This window comes from Acinonyx jubatus, chromosome D4 (genome assembly GCF_027475565.1).
Source record: "Acinonyx jubatus isolate Ajub_Pintada_27869175 chromosome D4, VMU_Ajub_asm_v1.0, whole genome shotgun sequence".
Classification (NCBI taxonomy): Eukaryota; Metazoa; Chordata; class Mammalia; order Carnivora; family Felidae; genus Acinonyx; species Acinonyx jubatus.
The window spans coordinates 84862881-84882049 of NC_069391.1; the positions used below are offsets into that span (position 1 = coordinate 84862881).

At 42.0% G+C, this 19169-nt stretch overlaps 1 protein-coding gene and 1 long non-coding RNA gene across 3 annotated transcripts in view; both read right to left on the minus strand.

The window, feature by feature from the left end:
- The window catches only part of LOC128312250 (uncharacterized), a 38684-nt gene extending 22926 nt beyond the window's left edge, over window positions 1-15758 (minus strand). The window contains exon 1 of the long non-coding RNA XR_008291305.1: window positions 9171-15758. This is a non-coding gene — a long non-coding RNA (uncharacterized LOC128312250). The remainder of the gene's footprint in view (window positions 1-9170) is intronic.
- Window positions 1-19169, minus strand: part of PUM3 (pumilio RNA binding family member 3) — a 335043-nt gene that overhangs the window by 280468 nt on the left and 35406 nt on the right. The gene's annotated exons all lie outside the window — the stretch shown is intronic.

Below are 19169 nucleotides of genomic sequence, written 5' to 3' on the forward strand. Positions count from 1 at the left end.
AAATGGGGAAATGGGGGAAAAGAACGACTGCTCACGCTTTTTCCAAAAAGAGCATGGCTATGATAGTTTCTTTCTGGAAATTTTTCAAAATCGGCATTATCAATTTTAAGCAATGTAACCTCCTGATGAACCCTCTAAGATGAATCAGTTGCAAGATTAACCCCTAGGCAACACCTTGAGCTGACCTTTTGCATAGTAACTAGATATACGCCAATTAAATATCATTAAAACATCTGGTAAAAATAATTATTTTGGTTGAGAAGCAGTTGATTGTGGGCCATCGTGTGTTCTGACCATAATTAGTTATCTCGCTGAACCAGGTGTCAATTGAGTTCGATCCTAATTTGTGGTAATAAAATATCTTATATTTTACTTCTCTAGATAAAGAAATGTGATCCAAAAATTGTCTGACATCTATACGATCAAGTTAAGAGTAAGAGGAAAATCTGTCCAAACTTTCCCAGTTTTACAGCATGAGGAATTATTATGCCCTGTGTCAGGAGATCTGTGCCTGCTCATCCTGATTTTTGGGGGGGTATTAAGTTTTAAGCTCTACATAAACATCTGTAGACAAAGTTTTTATTGAAGTTAAGCAAGTTAGCTAGATCTTGTACAGAGGCTCAAAGATAGAAGAAAGAGCAATAAAAAAATCTGGAAATAAATATATAGTTCTTGTCAGGTTTCTCAATGACGTTATAAATAATATAGTAGTGTTCTATTTTATACCAGCTCTACCTAAATCCACTTGCTTTCTAAGGTATAATAATCACAGCCAACAGACATTGATTCTGGCCATTTGATAGGCAATATTCTATCTAGATTTTAATGTTGTTGTCTCATTGAATCCTCACAGCAATCCTATAAATTAGGTACTGTCATAACTCAAATTTACAGATGATTTAAGCGAGGCACAGAAATATGAATGAATTTGTCCCAAATCACACATCTAGAGGGTGGCTGAACAGATTTCGAACCCAGACAATCTTACTTCAGAGTAATGTTCTACTCACGATGCTCTGTATGCTGTACTCTTTTGGCTCATAAGGCACATGGTTTTTCAGGGAGGCTTAGAATACATTTTGGATGAGATGTCCAAAAAGCTAATGGAGCTACAATCTGGGGAGAGGATGGTTATGTAAGATCATCCTTTAAATAAAAAAGAACAAATGACAGCAAAGGCAAAGGCAACAGCAACAACAAAACAGATACATTTGACTTCATCAAGATGTGAAACTTTGGGGGCATCAAAGGACAACATCAAGAGAGTGAAACGACAATGCAAAGAATGGAAGAGAATATTTTCAAAGCATATATGTGATTTAAGGGTTAATATCCAGAATATATAAAGAACATCTATAACTCATCAACAACAGCGAAACAGCTCAATTCAAAAATGGGCAAAGGACTTGAACAGACATTTCTCTAAAGAAGATATACAAACTGTCAAGAAGCACATGAAAAGATACTCAACATCACTAGCCATTAAAGAAATGCAAATCAAAACCACAATGAGATACCATCTCGGACCCATCAGGACGTCTACTATAAAAACAAACAAACAAAACAAGTGTTGGTGAGAGTGCGGAGAAAATGGAAGGGACCCTGTGCATTACTGATGGGAATGTAACATGGTACAATGACAGTGGAAAAGTTGCGTGCTTTCTCTGAAAGTTAAACAATGAATTACAATACGACCCAGCAGTTCCCTTCTAGATATATACCACAAAGAATCCAAAGCAGGGAATTAAAAGAAAGAAAATTCTGATCCAGGCAGAGAGGCGGGACCAGGGCAGGTAAAAAAAAAAAAAAAATCTGACACATACTACCAAACTGTGTACTTAAAAATGTTTTAAATGGTAAATTTCATCTTATTTCTATTTTAACACAGTAAAAAAGAATTTTTTTTTTTAAATGAACAGAATCTACAATGGTTTTTATCACATCCAGGAGCTGGTTTACCTGTAGAATTAAACACATGAATTACAAGGGATCAGAGTAGAATGTGAAGAGTTTCAGAGGTGGGACATCTTCACTGGCTGATTCAGCTATCTACAGAGAAGACACCAGCTGTGCCCAACTGAAAGGAGCCTCCTTGGGAACTCGAGCTGGCCAGTGACCCTTGGTTTATAAAGCTGATCAAAGTGTGTCTCTTGGGTCAGGTGGAATACGGGCACCCAGAACTCTCACACCTGAGATCTATCCCAAGGGAAAATGAACCAACATTACACGGACGGTTCCACTTGGACGACAACAAGTTTGGAGTGAGATCTAAATGGAATGCCCGAGAGGCGGCTGTGCTGAATTCCATCAAACTCACTGCCCTAGTGGCTAGGCTGCTACCCACAATTAACCTGGAGGAGAAAAGGCAAGGTTGCTTTCCCAGTCATCTAAGAAATTATCTGACAAACACATAGCCAAGCAGCAGCCATTCCTCTGTGCAAAGAGGATAGAATTAAAAAAAAAAAAAAAAAAAAAAGGCTTGATTTAAAATTTCAAAATGGCTTCCAAGATGCCAACCAACTGGGTATGAAACTTTAGCATGTTGCTTAGGGTCTCTGAGCGTTGGTTTCTCCATTTCTAAAGACAGGATAAGAATTTCACTTCATAGGGTTTTTGTGTAGCTTGAGTAAGATCTAGCATAATGTCCAGTATGTAACACATACTCAATTGAAATGTATTTTGCTATCACAAGGAAAATTCTTGGGTGCTGTAACAGTCAGTGTTCCCCCAGAGAAACAGAACCAATAGAGGGCGAGATGTTAAGGAATTGGTTCACACTATTCCAGGGGGCTAGCAAGTCCTAAATCGGTAGGACCGGCTGTTGAGCTGGAAACCCAGGAAACATCTGAGGTGGCAGTCTCAAGTCCAGACACTGTGTGGAGGCCGAATTCCTTCTTCCATTGGGAGACCTCAGTCTTTGCTCTTAAGGGCTTCAACTGATTGGATGGGGCTCACTTGTGCCATAAAGGGTAATCTCTTTTACTTAAAGTCAACTAATTTTAAATTCACATCTAAAAAATGCCTTTACAGCAATATCTGGACTAGCGTTCGACCAAACAACTGGTGCCTATGGTCTAACCAAGTTGGCACACAGAATTAACCATCACAGGTAACAGGGGACTCAGGCATGTACCATTTCCAGTTAATCATTTTACATGACTAGTTACGTTGACTATGTGTCTCAAGATAAGGGCTGGGGGGAGATCAGCCCATAATGGAAACATAAACATTTAATAAAGACACTGAAAGAGAGGGAGAAGGTGGTTTTCTGGAAAGGGTTCCATGTAGGAGCCCAGCATAGTTACTGGACTTGCTCTCGGAATCCCGGGTTCTCTACCCGACTGGGCTCAGTTCCAGACGCACAATGCTCTGTGTCCCATTCCCTGCCTCACTTTGCTTTGATTTCATAAAAAATCTGTGATGCAAAATTTTCTGAGGTTATATTTGGAGTGTGATTGGTGGCTCTATATAAGGGATGAATCACCAGCTACAACTGGCATGGGGATGGTAATATTTGACACAATATGGGACACTTATACCATATGCTATTTATAAGATCTTACGTATAGGCCAAAAGAGCTCAGAATACCCAAACGGTGAGTCCTGGATTTTTAGTCATGTCAACCACATAAGACTGATCGCTAATACACGAGCGAACTCTTTGGGGTAGAAATTAGTGACAGAAAAAAAACCTAGCATGACTTGTGTAAACAGATTCTACCTCTTAGCTGTGCCACTGGGCTACGTAACTCTGTTTGTGGCAATTCTCTATAAAACTGGTTTTCTCTCTGTAGAACAAGGATACAGCTTGTTTCCTCCCCTGTGGGATTTGCACGAATCTGGAGGAAAGCACCCAGATGTTCAAATAATATTGTTTCATGAGAATCAAAGGCTTCAGGAAAGTTTGACCAATGGCAGTCTTTCAAATATAAATTTATGAGGCATCTCAGATATTGATGTGCTGGCTGTAATTAGAGAGCCACACTGAAAAATTCCTTCTCATTTCAAGAAAATGTTCACTAAAATTATTCTGCTCCCATCCATCCCCCACCTCGGAATTAGAAATATGAAACACGGAAACTCACACATTCTTGCAGATTAACAAACCAATAGCCACCTTAATTAATTCTTCTTTGTTAGACATTACATTATAAAAAATTTCCTTGACCTAGTTTCCATCTTAGAATATATGAATAGGCTGCTATAGGTTTTCCAAGCTAAATAAATCTCTACCATTATGGAACTCTGAAATCAGACCTTTGGTAACAAATAGATTGAAATTACTATCTTAAAAAAAACTGTCAGCTGTGCACGTTGGTGATACAAGGCTATGATGCATTTTATTTTCTTAAAAAAGAAACTTCATTCAAAACCTAGTATTGTTCAAATAAATGCACCAAATCCATTAAGTCAAACACAATCACCAATTTTTCTCAACAGTTAATAAGAAAAACCTTGAAGGTTGGTAAAGCTTTCCTCGCCCGTGGTATAATGCTCAACATTTCTGTAATATGACCATTCTTATAAGATGTTGTAAATACACACAGAAGATTAGCACATCAATACAGATTATTAGAAGAGTGTGTGAAGAAGGGAAAAAGTACTCCTGCCTCCAAAGCACATTCTCACACAGCTTAAAAACAGACGGAGGCGTTTTCTTTTTTCTTTAATTTTTTTTAACGTGTATTTATTTTTGATAGAGAGAGAAAGACAGTGAATGGGAGAGGGGCACAGAGAGAGGGAGACACAGAATTCGAAGCAGGCTCCAGGCTCTGAGCTGTCAGCACAGAGTCCAACACGGGGCTTGAACCCATGAACCGTGAGATCATGACCTGAGCAGAAGTCAGACGGTTAACTGACTGAGCCACCTAGGTGCCCCAGATGAAGGCATTTTCATTAGCAACTGAACTGTCTTAGCAACTGCAAGGAAAAGGAAAAGCAAGCTATAACTTTGTAAGTTTTATTGCCCAAAAAGGGGGGAACACAAAATAAACAAAACTGTGCACACCATTGGAAAAACTTGAAATTTTAGAGTCTTCATTATCTGTTTATTATCTGATGACTCCTTCATTATTTTTAATGCTAATTGCATCAATGTCCTTTATCATTCTCCAGGAAGCCACCTGACATTTGTATCTATAATAAGTTGCAATTACGTTTACCTTGAGAATTCTTTCTGGAATTTTCTAACACTGCACAATCACTGAATATACTCACGTATCACAAACCAAACATGGGAATTGGTACAGATCAACAAATGTTGAGGTTCAGGACAGCACTACTCTATCGCGGCAAGTTACACGGTCCAAAGTGAAGAGAGCATTCTGGACGGGGCCATTCTTCAGCCACGGAGTTCTGGGGTGATCTTGGTATAATCCCTCCACCTTCAACAATTAAAATGCTGCATGCGTTTCCAATTGTTATTTGATGACAAAATAATATGAGTTACAGAAATCAAAGTCCTGATTTGGGGAGTCACAGAAATCGAAACAAGTAGAATCCTCTCCATATTAAAATGAATCATGAAGGGGAACTTTGTACCACATATAAAGTCAGATTTAGGAAACAAAATAAGTCAGATATAAGTCACACTGGGTACTTCGATGTGTGCCCAAAAAAAGACCTTCTGCATTCTCCTTATAAGATCCTAAAAGCTGCCTACAAAGCATGAAAACTCACTCTGTAACCACAAAATAATTACTATTCTCTGTAAGGATGAGATTGTCCTGACCTTATGAAATTACTCTCAAACCCAAAAATATCATGGCAAATAGTGGTAATGCTCTCAAATAAAAGTTAATTTTTATAAAACAGATTTACTGCAAGAAAAAAAATGTATAATTCAAGTTCTCGATAACATAAATTACATTTTTTAAAAAATGTTTATTTATTTTGATGGAGAGGAGGGGCAGAGAGAGAGACAGAGAGAGAGAGAGAGAGAGAGAATCCCAAGCAGGATCCACACTGTCAGCACAGAGCCCAACATGGGGCTCGATCTCACGAACCATGAGATCATGACCTGAGCCAAAATCAAGAATCGAAAATCAAAGAAATCAAGAAACTGCCTTTTTAAAATAAAGCAGACTAGGAGGCACCTGGGTGGCTCAGTCAGTTGAGCATCCGACTTCGGCTCAGGTCACGATCTCACGGCTTGTGAGTTCGAGCCCTGCATCAGGCTCTGTGCTGACAGCTCGGAGGCTGGAGCCTGCTTTGGATTCTGTGTCTCCCTCTCTCTCTGCCCCTAATCCACTCGCATGCTGTCTCTGTCTCTCTCAAAAATAAATAAACATTAAAAAAAGTTAAAAATAAATAGAGCAGACTATTATCAGAAAGGCATAGGCTAAGTTAAAGAAAGCCTGCATTAAAATCATAAACGTGGTAGCACCTGACTTAAAAACTGTAATGTTTAACCTTAGATTAGTTTGAAATTCATTTTGTTTTATGATAGGAGGTAAGGATCTAATCTATGATTGCAGCAAAATTTGCTGTGTAACGTTTCCTCCCGCTGATAATGATGCCAATTCTTATCATATACTAAATTCTTTTAAACACTAAATTCTGTTTCTGGGGTATCTACACAATGTGACACCAGTACAACACAATTTTAATTTGGGGAGTTTTGCAATAGCTTCAAATCTGATAGGGGAGAGTCTCCCCTAAATATTTTTTAAACAATTTTTTTTCAAATTGCTCTAATTATTAAGTCTTCCATACAAATTCTGGAATCATTTTGTTAAGCTCCACTGAACTTCTAGAACGTTCAGTTGAGGTTCTTATTGAAACTAGATTAAATGTCTTTATTAATTCTGAAACCCAAATGCACACCTAAGTGGGAAAGAAAACACAGAAGGGAAGACATAAGAAAATTAATAATGATTATCTTCAAGTGATGGAATGATGAGTCATTCTAAATTTCTTCTTCATTTATTTTTGTGTTTTTCAAGCTTTCTACAACAATCATTACTTTAGCCAAGGACCACTGACATATAACAGTGCCTATAAATGAATCCCGGAAATCCACGACTCATTTCTAAGATGCTCTCGGAACACAGGAAGTATTCATGACAATCAGTAAAGGGATGAATTGTGGGGACAGAGAAAATACTATATTAATTATATTCCCTAGGAGTCAAATTTTATTATATTTTATCTTTAATAATTATCCAGGGCCACCTGGGTGGCTCAGTCAGTTGTATGTCCGACTCTTGATTTTGGCTCAGGTCATGATCTCGTGGTTCGTGAGACTGAGCCCCATGACAGGCTCTGCAGTGACAGTGTGGAGCCTACTTGGGACTCTCTTTCTCTCTCTCGCTCTCTTAAAAATAAATAAATAAACAAATAATACTTTACAAATATAGAGTTAGGAATACACTTCAAAGACTTAAGGATAATATGTTAGGAGAAGAATCAGGATGCCTATTTTTCCCAAAACTTGGACAACGAAACAGTTACCATTACTGTCTGCAAGTTATGTGCCACTTAATTCCCCAGGTAATAGGAGGTACTGTCCTCACATTGCGGCCATGGTGGAAACAACAGTGAACCACAAAAACGAGCAGATGTGGGATTTCAGTCCGTGCCTGTCAGATTCCATGGGGTATTATTATCTTAACAACCTCCACATATGCTCCCTTCCACAATCACATCCCCTAATATCCATGTTGGTGAAATTGGATATTTGGGCCGGCTTCTGGAATATCATCTCTCTTCCAATGATCAATATGTTTATTATAACTTGGGAGTGAATTCTAATAAAAGCATTAATAATGATGAATTTTTCCAGCGTGAAACACGGCATGTTTCTTCATTTATCCAAGTTTTCCAAGGTTCTCAGTCAACATTTCAAGCCTCTTTCTGTAGATACCTAGACATTGCTTAAGGTTATTTTTGGAGATTTTACACTTGGGGCAACTCTCTAAACAGAATCTATTCCATTACAGGCTCAATAATGCTTCTGCTCATCTGTGGTAGGGCTGATGATTTTTGTATACTTCTTTTGAATTGGGTCACTTAACTCTTGATAATCATAACGTTTCCATTGATTCTCCTTTTTCTAGACAGACAATTAAACCATTCATATATTTCTTCTCCATTTCTCCCTATTTTTGACACTTGTCTTCAAATAGGTTAGAATTTCCCAGAATTGTAATTGTTAGAGCAGATGCCCCTGTCCTGGTCCGGACTCTGTAAGGAAAGCCAGAACTCATTTTCAGCTGATCTACTGGTGTGGATTTATGGGCTGGGAAAGAGCTGCTGTCTGGATACTCACAGAAAAAGCCCAGTTCTGTGCCCAGAAGAGTTCATGTCTCACACAGCAGAGGCCTCCAGAGAATGCCGGTCCAGCTCAAAGGTTCCCGGCCACCCTGTCCAGCGGTCTGCACTTTCTCCCATATCATCATTATGAACCAGGCTGGTGGGTATAGACCTGTAGCCTTAAAAATATTAAGAATCCTTCTCTTCCTTAGTTTAATAGCATAACATTATGGTGGAACTTCATTTCTTTAAGTTTTATTTATTTTGCGGGGGCAGGGCGGGGGGCGGGAGAATTCCAAGTAGGCTCCATGCTGTCAGCACAGAGCCCAACGTGGGGCTTGATCTCACGAACTGGTCTCACCAACCATGAGATCATGACCTGAGCAGAAATCAAGAGTCAGATGCTTAACAGACTGAGCTACCCAGGCGCCTCTATGGTCGAATTTCTTAATGCTAATACCATAGATTCACTTAGCATGCCATTTAAAAGGCACCAATTGTATATACATCGTAAACACAGACACGTTCAAAAAAGGACTTCGAACAAAGAGACGTCGCAACACAAAGTATTATGGATGATCATCTCACGGGACAGTTTTGGTTTTTCTGTCTTCCACCTTTACAGTTTCCTTTTTTTCCCTACACAATGAGATTGTAGTATTTCTACCCTGGGGGTGGGGGGCAGCCTTTTATGTTGAAAAATGAATATAATTCGGTGCTCTCAAAAAGCTTCGAGAGATAACTTGCACATCCATGAAACTGAAATAATGACCAAACAACATGCAAAAAAAAAAAAAAAAAAAAAAAAAAAGGGACGGGGGCAAGAAATTAGCATAAGTTGAAGCATAGACATGCACAGAGGAGGTGCTGGCCAGAGCGCACAGTGGAAATTATCCATTTATGACTTACATCCTTACCTACTTCCGATACGAATCTCAGGCTGTTCATAAGATGTGGTGAGGTCAACACTGGGAAAACTTGCAAAAAAGCTCCTTGGAGAGTGCGGGTGAACTTGGCTTGCGTCAGCCGCAGCACAGAGACTTCTGGGTCACGGCACTGTTAAATACTCAGAGCGTTCGGAAAGGAGTCGTGCTGGACAATCAAAACAAACTGGCGCTGAGACCTGACGTCACTTGAACCCACCTATCCGTATTCCTTTCTTGCGAGAAAGGCTGAGAAACAATGTGTAGCGAATCCTTTTCTCTCGCTATTGGTCTGCTAAGCAGGCGCCGAAGGAAACAAAGACTTCAGGCTTCCCAGCTGCTTTCAGGCACAACAAGGGAAGGAACGGGATGGAGTGTTCTCAACTGCAGAATTACAAAATGTAACTGAGAGACACCCGTGGCCACGTGCTCGGTGGCTAGGGGCCCGTGGGCCAGGCTGCGCCCCGCTTGGACACACCACGAGGACGGACGCTTCGGCGAGACGCCAAGAAAACGCCAGCCCCCAACCCAAAGCTCTTACTAACTACCAGGCAGATGTCACCTGGAGTCCGTGACATTTCATCAGACCCGAGTGTGAATTAACTTAATAAAGGCCATGCATTCCCACTGCAATTTAAATTAGTACAAAAATCTGGGATATTAGACTACAAGAGCATATGTGTGAAGGACTACACGGCCATGTGTCTTTGTATCATTTCCACGTACAGCCACCAAGGGGAAGTGAGCTTAACAAAGTCTGCAAAGCAATCAACACTGGCTTGTGAATATTATTCAACTTCTCTAAGCCTCAGTCTCCTCATCTATAATTAGGAGGGGGGGTGGTGGTGATGACGACGACAGTAATAATAATACCTTCCTCGTAGGGGTGTTGTGAGGCCATTCACACACAGTACGTACTACTCACGTGCGGATTTGTAATCACCGAGTGAAGATGTGCTAAGGCCCTACTCTTCTCCTCTGATTTGATTTCCTGGCTCTCTTTCCCACGGAGGTCATCCTCCACAAACGACTACAATGCCAGCGACTGTATTTCAAAACAAGCAGAGAGCCAGGCTACCTTCAACACTCCTGCAAAACCATTGTAAGTGGCTGGCAAATGGCCAAGGGACTCACGCAGGCAAACAGAGGAGACAGAAGTACGAGCAGCTGGAACCTTCGGCCGCGGAAGATGCTTCAAATGAATGCAGGTCAAATAAGTCACACAAGTTGTTTTTTTCGTTTTGTTTTGTTTTTAGTCTTTGCTTATTTTTCAAAGAGAGAGACGAGAGTATGAGTTGGTGGGGTGGGGGGGACAGAGAGAGGGAGACCCAGAATCCGAAGCAGGCTCCAGGCTCTGAGCTGTCTGCACAGAGCCCGACACGGGGCTCGAACTCATGAGCTGTGAGATCGTGACCAGAGCCGAAGTCAGACACTCCATCGACTGAGCCACTCAGGTGCCCCAGTAACACAAGTCTTTAAATGCTAACAGGGAAATGGGAAGCAAAGTCAGAATTGTCAGAACAGACAGGCTGGACAGTGAGTTCAGATCCTTGCATTACACTGGAAGCCCAGCCACACAGACAGTTTTGTTTAATCAAAAGGACTCCTGGACAAATAAATGTATACCCCATGCACCTGTATCTGACTAAAACCATTTATCGCCAGCTGAAAGGCCTGTTTTTGGACAATCCAACCGTACAAATGTTACTCCGTAGAAACCTAACATCCAGCTGGTGGAAGGCTGGCCCACTAGTCGTTTTCGGTGAAAAGCCTAAACTACAACATGGAATAAATCGGTGAGTTAGGGCTCTTGTACTTTGTCAAGACGTTCTGCCTTGATGAAAACACTAGCAACTGTGAGAGGAGGAAACTGTGAATTTCCACCAATAACCTCATTTTCATTTCACACCTCTTATAACTTTCAGATCAAAAACCTAGATTCTCCTAGGTCTTCTGTGCGGCTCATGAAAGCAATCCACTCTCAGGGCACCAAATCCTTCTCCTTCACAACAGGGCAGCAAATTGGTTAACACATTTAAAAATTCACAGAAGGTTAAAGCTAAAGGATCCTTAGAAATTCTCATCACGGGGTGCCTGGGTGGCTCAGTCGGTTAAGCATCTGACTTCAGCTCAGGTCATGATCTCACAGTTTCTGAGTTTGAGCCCCGCATCGGGCTCTGTGCTGACAGCTCAGAGCCTGGAGCCTGCTTCGGATTCTCTGTCTCCCTTCTCTCTCTGCTCCTCCCCTGCTCACGCCCTCTCTCCCTCTCTCAAAAATGAATAAATTAAAAAAAAAATTTAATAAAAAAAGAAATTATAGTCTGAATCGTTTATCACTCAGACGAGGGAATAAACAAGGGCACAGAGAGGCGCAGGCACTTGACCAAAGTTGCACAGCAGATTAATTTCTAAATGAATAGCCAACACAGGAATGAGCACTTCAATGCTTTTTTTTTTTTAAACCAGTGGTTTTTCAAATCGTTTTTAAGGGAAAATACTTTTTACTATTTTCAAATGTAATCTTACACAGAACTCCAATATACATAAGGGTCAGAGATGCCTACTAAAAGTCAAGGGAGGGGCTATCTAACCCAGTGTCTCCTTACCCCTCTTCCCATCTGTCTTACCTCCTCCCCCCATCCCCAGCCCTGGCCTACAGATGCCTCTGCAAAAGTCTGGAATTAATGGAGTGGAGTCTGAACCTTTGCATATATCATCATGAGACTCTGGTTTCTGCTGAAATGCTGGGGCCCCCTGTCTGTGCCTTCCCTATTGGGCTACATCCTCTGCGATCAGCAGGTGCACTACTGGGGCCTGAGGCTCCTAGACTCGTATCTCCTGTTCGTCTTCCTTTCCTTCTGCTCGTGTACGTACACAACTTAATTATTTCTCCTGGTGTCTTCTCTCCTTTTAGGCCACCATCAGGGACAAGTCTATTAACTGCACTGGATGTCTGAGCAAATCTATTTTATTTTAAAATGAATCAAAGCAAAGGAAAACAGATTTTCTGGTTCAGAATGTCACTAGTGTTTTATAGCTGGCCCCTTCTTAACTTGGCAGTCTGTTGGAAAGAAAAAAAAATGGAAATTTTTTTTTCCTGGGGTTTCATCATTCTGAGGGTGATCTGGGCGGACTCATTCTCCAGGCTCTTGAGAAGAGGCCCCAGACCCTCCATGGGCATGTTCAAGCAAACACGCCTCATCACATTAAGCTTTGGGAAAGTCATGGGATTGAAAAACCAGTTCAAGATACCCCGACCAAAGGCAGTAGATGGGAAAAGAAGATTCCCGCTTTTTAATTGCCTTTATTTTCACAAATGCTGCGAGCCCAAAGCAAATCTTTTCCCCAAGCCTATAGTACACACAGCATATAAATATGACTCCTTTGGTTTCCCCTCTTTGCTCAATGTTTGCCACCCACAACGCCGCTGACGTTTGTCAGACAACTGGTTTTGCTGCGTGACATTATCCTGTACGTGGAAGGCCTTCACTCACTGAGGGCCAATCAGGCCACACCCCAATCACTATGACAACCAGAAATGCACCTATACATTCTCAACACCTCCAAGGAGTGTAGAACTGGCCTCTGACTTAGAACCAATCCCCATCCGTCACCTACTCCGTTTTTCCCTTCCTTCCTTGCCTTCTCAGGTCCCCTTAACATCACTGTAGTTCTTTACCGCTGTCCCCATAAGGTGTATGACAGCTACCCACTTGTGCACCTGTCCCCACTGCTTCCTGCCCCCATCCTTGAATATCTTGAGAGCAAGGATCACATCCCAAACTCTGCGTCCTATAGATGCTCAATAAATGTTCCTTGGGGGAAAAACTGGCTGACACAAACACGAAATGGGAAGAGGTTTTGAAATATGCAACATTTTGGAACTTCTACCTCCTCAACTCCCTGAAACTGATTTTGTAATTTTGGAGGAACTACGTGGAGACATTTTTATTCTCCGGAGGAACGTGTATTATTAGTTTTTGCCTGCTTTTGAGCCTCCTTGCTACCACGGTTACCAGGAAAAAAAAATCTGATTCCACCACCAATCACAGATCCACTCAAACTAATTAAACTATGTTTGCAAAATTTGCAGAGTCAAAGTGGTTGTGAAATGGGGAAATAAAAACCTAGGTTTTACCTTAAGGGAATTTCAAATACCAACGTCAGACATAAGGGGGTAGATGAGTGAAGTGAAAGGCCTCGCAAGAGTGTGCGAATTCTAAAAGACACAAAGATCTATATATAGATATATCATATATAAATACACGTCATATAAAATATATATGTAAAAGATATAATGAAGGGCTCCTGGGTGGCTCAGTTGTTTAAGCGTCTGATTTCAGCTCAGGTCATGATCTCATGGTTCATGAGTTCGAGCCCCACCTCAGGCTCTCTGCTGTCAGCATAGAGCCTGCTTCAGATCCTCTGTCCCCCTCTCTCTCCGCCCCTCCTTGGCTCATTCCCTCTCTCTCGCTCTTTCTCTCTCTCAAAAATAAACATTTAAAAAAAGATAATGATAAGAGACCTAAAATACCACAACACAGAAAAACATCCATGGGTCCGCTATGGCATGAGGTTTCCATATGCTTTTCCATTTAACCTTTCCTATTTAATCCCTTAGCCAATGATACTAAGACTATCCCCATCTAGACAATAAGGCTGCCAGAGATTAAGTAATCTCCACAGAGCCACAGAACTCATATGGAGCAGACCCAGGATTCAAGTTCACGCAAGCTTGCATTTGTTCACCTCCAAGCTCTGAATCACCCCACCCAACCATCTCCCCCCGCACTCAGGGTTGGACCCTCCCCACAGAACTAAAGGCACTTAAACATAAATAAAATAAATTGTGCCACAGCTTCAAAATCACACATCACACTACGTCTTTGTGTGTGTCACTGTTCCCATGTCACGGCCGCTTGCCCAGCAGGAAAGGGCAGAAAAGAAAGGAAAACATTTTTTGATACGTTTGATGCATCCGGTCGTGTGCTTTATAGTGAAATCTCATTTAATCCCCGTAAGAAGCATCTGTGTTTTTGGATGAGGACATTGAGATACTGAGGGTAAGTCACCTGCCAAATTTCATCTTTCCCTGTGGTCCTACACCTAGGGAAGACTCTACCTGGGATTCAGTGTAAGTCCCATCATGCCATAATGCCACCTATATGATTCTTTTAAATAAAAATACTGAAAGAGACCAGATTTTCTACAGTATACAGAAATTCTGCCTCAGGCAGGGAATACAAGATACCAACACTTCAAGTAAAATCGCCAGTTGTGCTGGGGTGATCACTTAAGCTCCCGATGGAAACGAAATGATGCAAACTTTTCCCAAGGAGAAGAGAGAGTCAAAGTTCCACTACCTTTATTTCTGCGTGTTTTTTGCAGAACAAAGAAACAAATCTGGCAGGGGATTTATTGGCTGATCCTCTCCGTCTTCAAACAAATTCTGCCCTGTCAGCCTATGTGTTCAAGGCTCAATTTCCTGATTGATAATTATATTAAATTTTGCAGATAGAGCTGTAGTTCTCATCTGATTCTGTGCCTTATAAGAGTCTTTTCTAATCAGTGAAGTTTCGTTACAATATGCTTTGTATTAGTAATTATAAAACAGCCATGGTATTTAGTTCGCTTCATTATATTTTCAAGCATGAGGTTCTCAGGTTATTAAATTAGACATGTTACCACTGGGAAGTGTGGCAATTTTTCCTAATTAACAAAGACAAAGGGAGACAAAGGGAAATATTGTTTCATGGTCTAAAGGTATTCAGAAGCTAATAACTTCTAAGAGTCACTACACTTGGTGAGACTTGTGAAACACACACACACACACACACACACAGACTCCACTTTTGCCATATAGCACAAAGCAGGCACTCAATAAAACAGGAGTTCTAAATGAAATCTCCCTTTCCCCTCTAATTGTGCTCTGGATGCTATTTTAACACAAGTGCAATCAAAATGATCATTGAGGGAAATGTTGCAAGTTATATGTGGTCACCGATGAAAATCAATAAGGCCTCTCAAATAACAGGTCCGAGGAAACAAATTATGCGTAATTCTTACCTTCACAACTCAATGATGCTTGAAATGAAATCTCTTTATACCCTTTATGCAAGAATGTCTTAGTAGTAGTTAGCGGCTTGAAAAAGAGGGTTTTTATCAGCAAGATTTCTGCGGCTGCACGTGTCGCCTCAACTTCAGGGGTGACGGGTGCCAGATCAATGTATTCAGGTGTTGGAAGCATGCTGTCGCTTAGCTTAGAGAGAAATGCTACCTACGGGCTCTTCCTGCTCTTAAATAGGGGCAAGAAATAGACAGGAAAGAACAATCCTTCACATGCAGAGGTTTTTAACTGCCTCAAAGTCCTCGTAAGTCTCAAAATTACAGTTCTGAAAGGGAAAATTAGAGAAACAATCCCTTAATTTCTTTCTCTCTCTACTTTCCAAAACAAAATGTCTTTCTCAGGCAAATTTTACCAAAATAAATATGAGCAAGATTAGACACAAGGAGGGGCGCCTGGGTGGCTCAGTCGGTTAAGCGTCCGACTTCAGCTCAGGTCACGATCTCGCGGTCCGTGAGTTCGAGTTTGAGCCCCACGTCGGGCTCTGGGCTGATGGCCCAGAGCCTGGAGCCTGCTTCCGATTCTGTGTCTCCCTCTCTCTGCCCCTCCTCCGCTTGGTCTCTCTCACTCACACACGCTCTCTCTCTCTCTCAAAAAAAAAAAAAGGGGGCGCCTGGGTGGCTCAGTTGGTGAAGCATCCGACTTCGGCTCAGGTCATGATCTCACGGTCCGTGAGTTCGAGCCCCGCGTCAGGCTCTGTGCTGACAGCTCAGAGCCTGGAGCCTGTTTCCGATTCTGTGTCTCCCTCTCTCTCTGCCCCTCCCCCGTTCATGCTCTGTCTCTCTCTCTGTCTCAAAAATAAATAAACGTTAAAAACAAATTAAAAAAAAAAGATTAGACACAAGGAAGTATTTACACTAAGTCATGGAAATATGTATGCATGTGTGTGTATGTATGTGTATATATATGTGTGTATATATGTATGTATATATGTGCATATATATACATACATGTGTATATATGTGTGTGTATATATATACGTATATATATGTATACGTATACATATATGTACGTATATATATACATATATATATACATATATATATACATATATATACACACACACAGATACCTACACACACCCACACATGCCTATAATGATATAGATATATATGCACAAATAAAACATATACCAATGGTATAAATGTATGTATATGTATGTATACCTATACAATCTTTGGTGTATACTTTATGTATACCTATACATGTATCACTATAGGTATATTTATAATATATACATATGATTTTCATAAGGTAGGTACTAATACGATTTTCACATTACAGATGAGCAAACCGTGGCATAGAGACTTCCCCAAGGCACACAGGAAGTAAGTGCTACAGTCAGGATACGAACCCAGGGAGCCGGGTCCCTGGATCGCGGCACATTAAAGGCAAAAGCCACTTAGCAGCGCCCAGAGGACACTGCATGTACTAACGCCTACTGCTCTCCGACTTCTTATTGTCTGTGCCAGCCACAGGGTCTCTGCACGTACTGTTCACACTTGCTGGACCCCCTTCCCTCTCGTCCTTTGCAATGGCAGCTCATCTGTCACTTTCCCGGAAGCAGCCTTTCATGACCTCCTGAATTACCTTCTGCCCCATCTGAGGTTCTCCCAGGACTACAGATTTCCCCTTTACAAGATTACACTTATCTGAGTAATCATGGGATTAAGGTCAGCTTCTCTCACTGAACAGTCAGCCCTAAGGTGAGGACTGACTCTGCTTGTGATCATCTCCAGCTTCTGCCAGAGCCCAGTACAGTATGGAAGGGTATGTGAAGGAATAAATGAACTGCTATTGCAGCCTCCGAGGAGATGAGTCTTTTAGACAAGGTTTTTCTCAGTTTGAAGAATGGACGTCGTTAACGTCGCGGGCCAAATTGAGAAGGTGTGCCAGAGAATGACGGGTTGGAGATGGCTGGGGTGGGGACCTCATCCATCCATGTAGCCCACAATCACTAAGCACCTACCTCTCTGTTAAAGATCAGGTTACTATCAACGTCATAATGAAGACAGCTCCACACGGAAATCGTTTTTGCTCTGTGTGACTAAATAAATGCAGCACGGTTCAAGGGCGATGGACCCGGGGAGGGGGTTGGAGGAACAAAACAGCTCAGCACTGACTAGTTAGGAATGATTTAAGTGGCAAAGAGATCTGTCAGCGAAGTCTAGGAGGAGGCGAATGTGTTTTTCACGTCGATGAAAAAGAAATCAGATAAAATCTTCCGTTCGAAGTTACAGGCACCTGAGAGAACGGAGCTTTCAAGGTGCCACAAAGGGGTTAAAAATGCAGGAGGGCACAGTGCCGGGTTGTGGAGGAAACTGTATGCATGCACAACACTTCTGACTTCTTCCCATGGCTGATGAGGAAACTCTGAATAGACATACATGTAGGACAAATATGATGTCAAATGGCACAGACCATTCTTCTCTTAACTTCCCCAATTCCTCTTGTCTCTCCCGCCCTTGGTGCGCCGGGCAAGACCCCTGACCTCTCCTCATTCAGACGCTCATGGCTTCTCTCCTTCTCACGGCATCAGGGCTCACCTCCACGGAGGTGACTCTCCAGATACCCGTGTCCCTTCCCAAGTGTCTCCCTCACACCTCTTCCCTCCATCTGGGCATTTGATGTTTGTTCTAGACTCCAGCAGCTGTCCACCGTGACTTCCCTGAATCTGTAGGTACAATTTCACTCCGCACGCTCACATCTCCCTCTCTTGCTGGACAAGTGGGAAAGTCGTGCTTAGGAATATTAGGAAGATCTGGCTGGTAGCAAAGAGGAAATTACATTGAGGCGGGAATTGGGGTGGGCACTCAAAAAGCAACGGCACCCTTCCATCTACCACTCTTCACCCCCCAGAGCTCTTTAAAGTGACCTACACTCTGGGGCAAACCCTTAGGTCCTGGATGCAGGTAAGGCCATCACACACAGGGGTGCAGTTTGCATAGTGCACATAGGTTCCTGGCCAGGGGTGACACGGGGGCCATCTTCTTGTTAACCACAACTTCTGCATCCGTGCAGAGAGGGGTGCCTTCTTCTAATTCAACAGTGGACCTGTGTGTAGAAGTCTAACAGACAAGCAAAGTTGACTACAAAACTCTTAAGCCACACAATAGGTCACGTAGGAGGAAAACGAAGAAAGATCGCTCTGTCCGGCGACAAATACGCTGAAGTCCTGAAGTCACACGCACCTTTGGCAATTAGGGCAGAAGTCCCCGTGCTGTCTCCTCCGTACCCACAGCGTAAAGTGAAGCCTGATGACCGACACACCTGCCTTCTTACACACAGCCTACCACCAGCCTTCTCACTGAAGAGAAAGATGTAATGCCGGTAGAAACTCCTGCCAACCTACAGAATAGCCAGTACACGATTGCTTAAGAAACTCCTACCAATCCTATACGCTAATCAATCTAGTCTTTTAAGAAATATATATAAGAAACTAATAAAAACAACTAATATAAAATATAAATAGCTAGGGGCGCCTGGGTGGCTCAGTCAGTTAAGTGTCTGACTCTTGATTTGGGCTTAGGTGGTGATCTCACGGTCATGACATCGAGCCCCGCATCGGGCTCTGTGCGGACAGCTCAGAGCCCGGAGCCTGCTTCGGATTCTGTGTCTCCCTCTCTCTGCCTCTCCCCTGCTTGCACTCTGTCTCTCTCTCTCTCTCTCTCAAAAATAAACATTAAGAGGATATTTGAGGACGTCTGCTATCTAGACTCCAAAGAACATTCCATCAACGATTAGCAATGGTTGAATCTAGTTGGAGGGTATTAGGTATTCATAGCACCCACTTCTCAGTATTTCTCTGCGTTCAGATTTTTTTTTTAGATGTTAATAGGCAAAATGATACTGCATCAATAAAAGGAAAA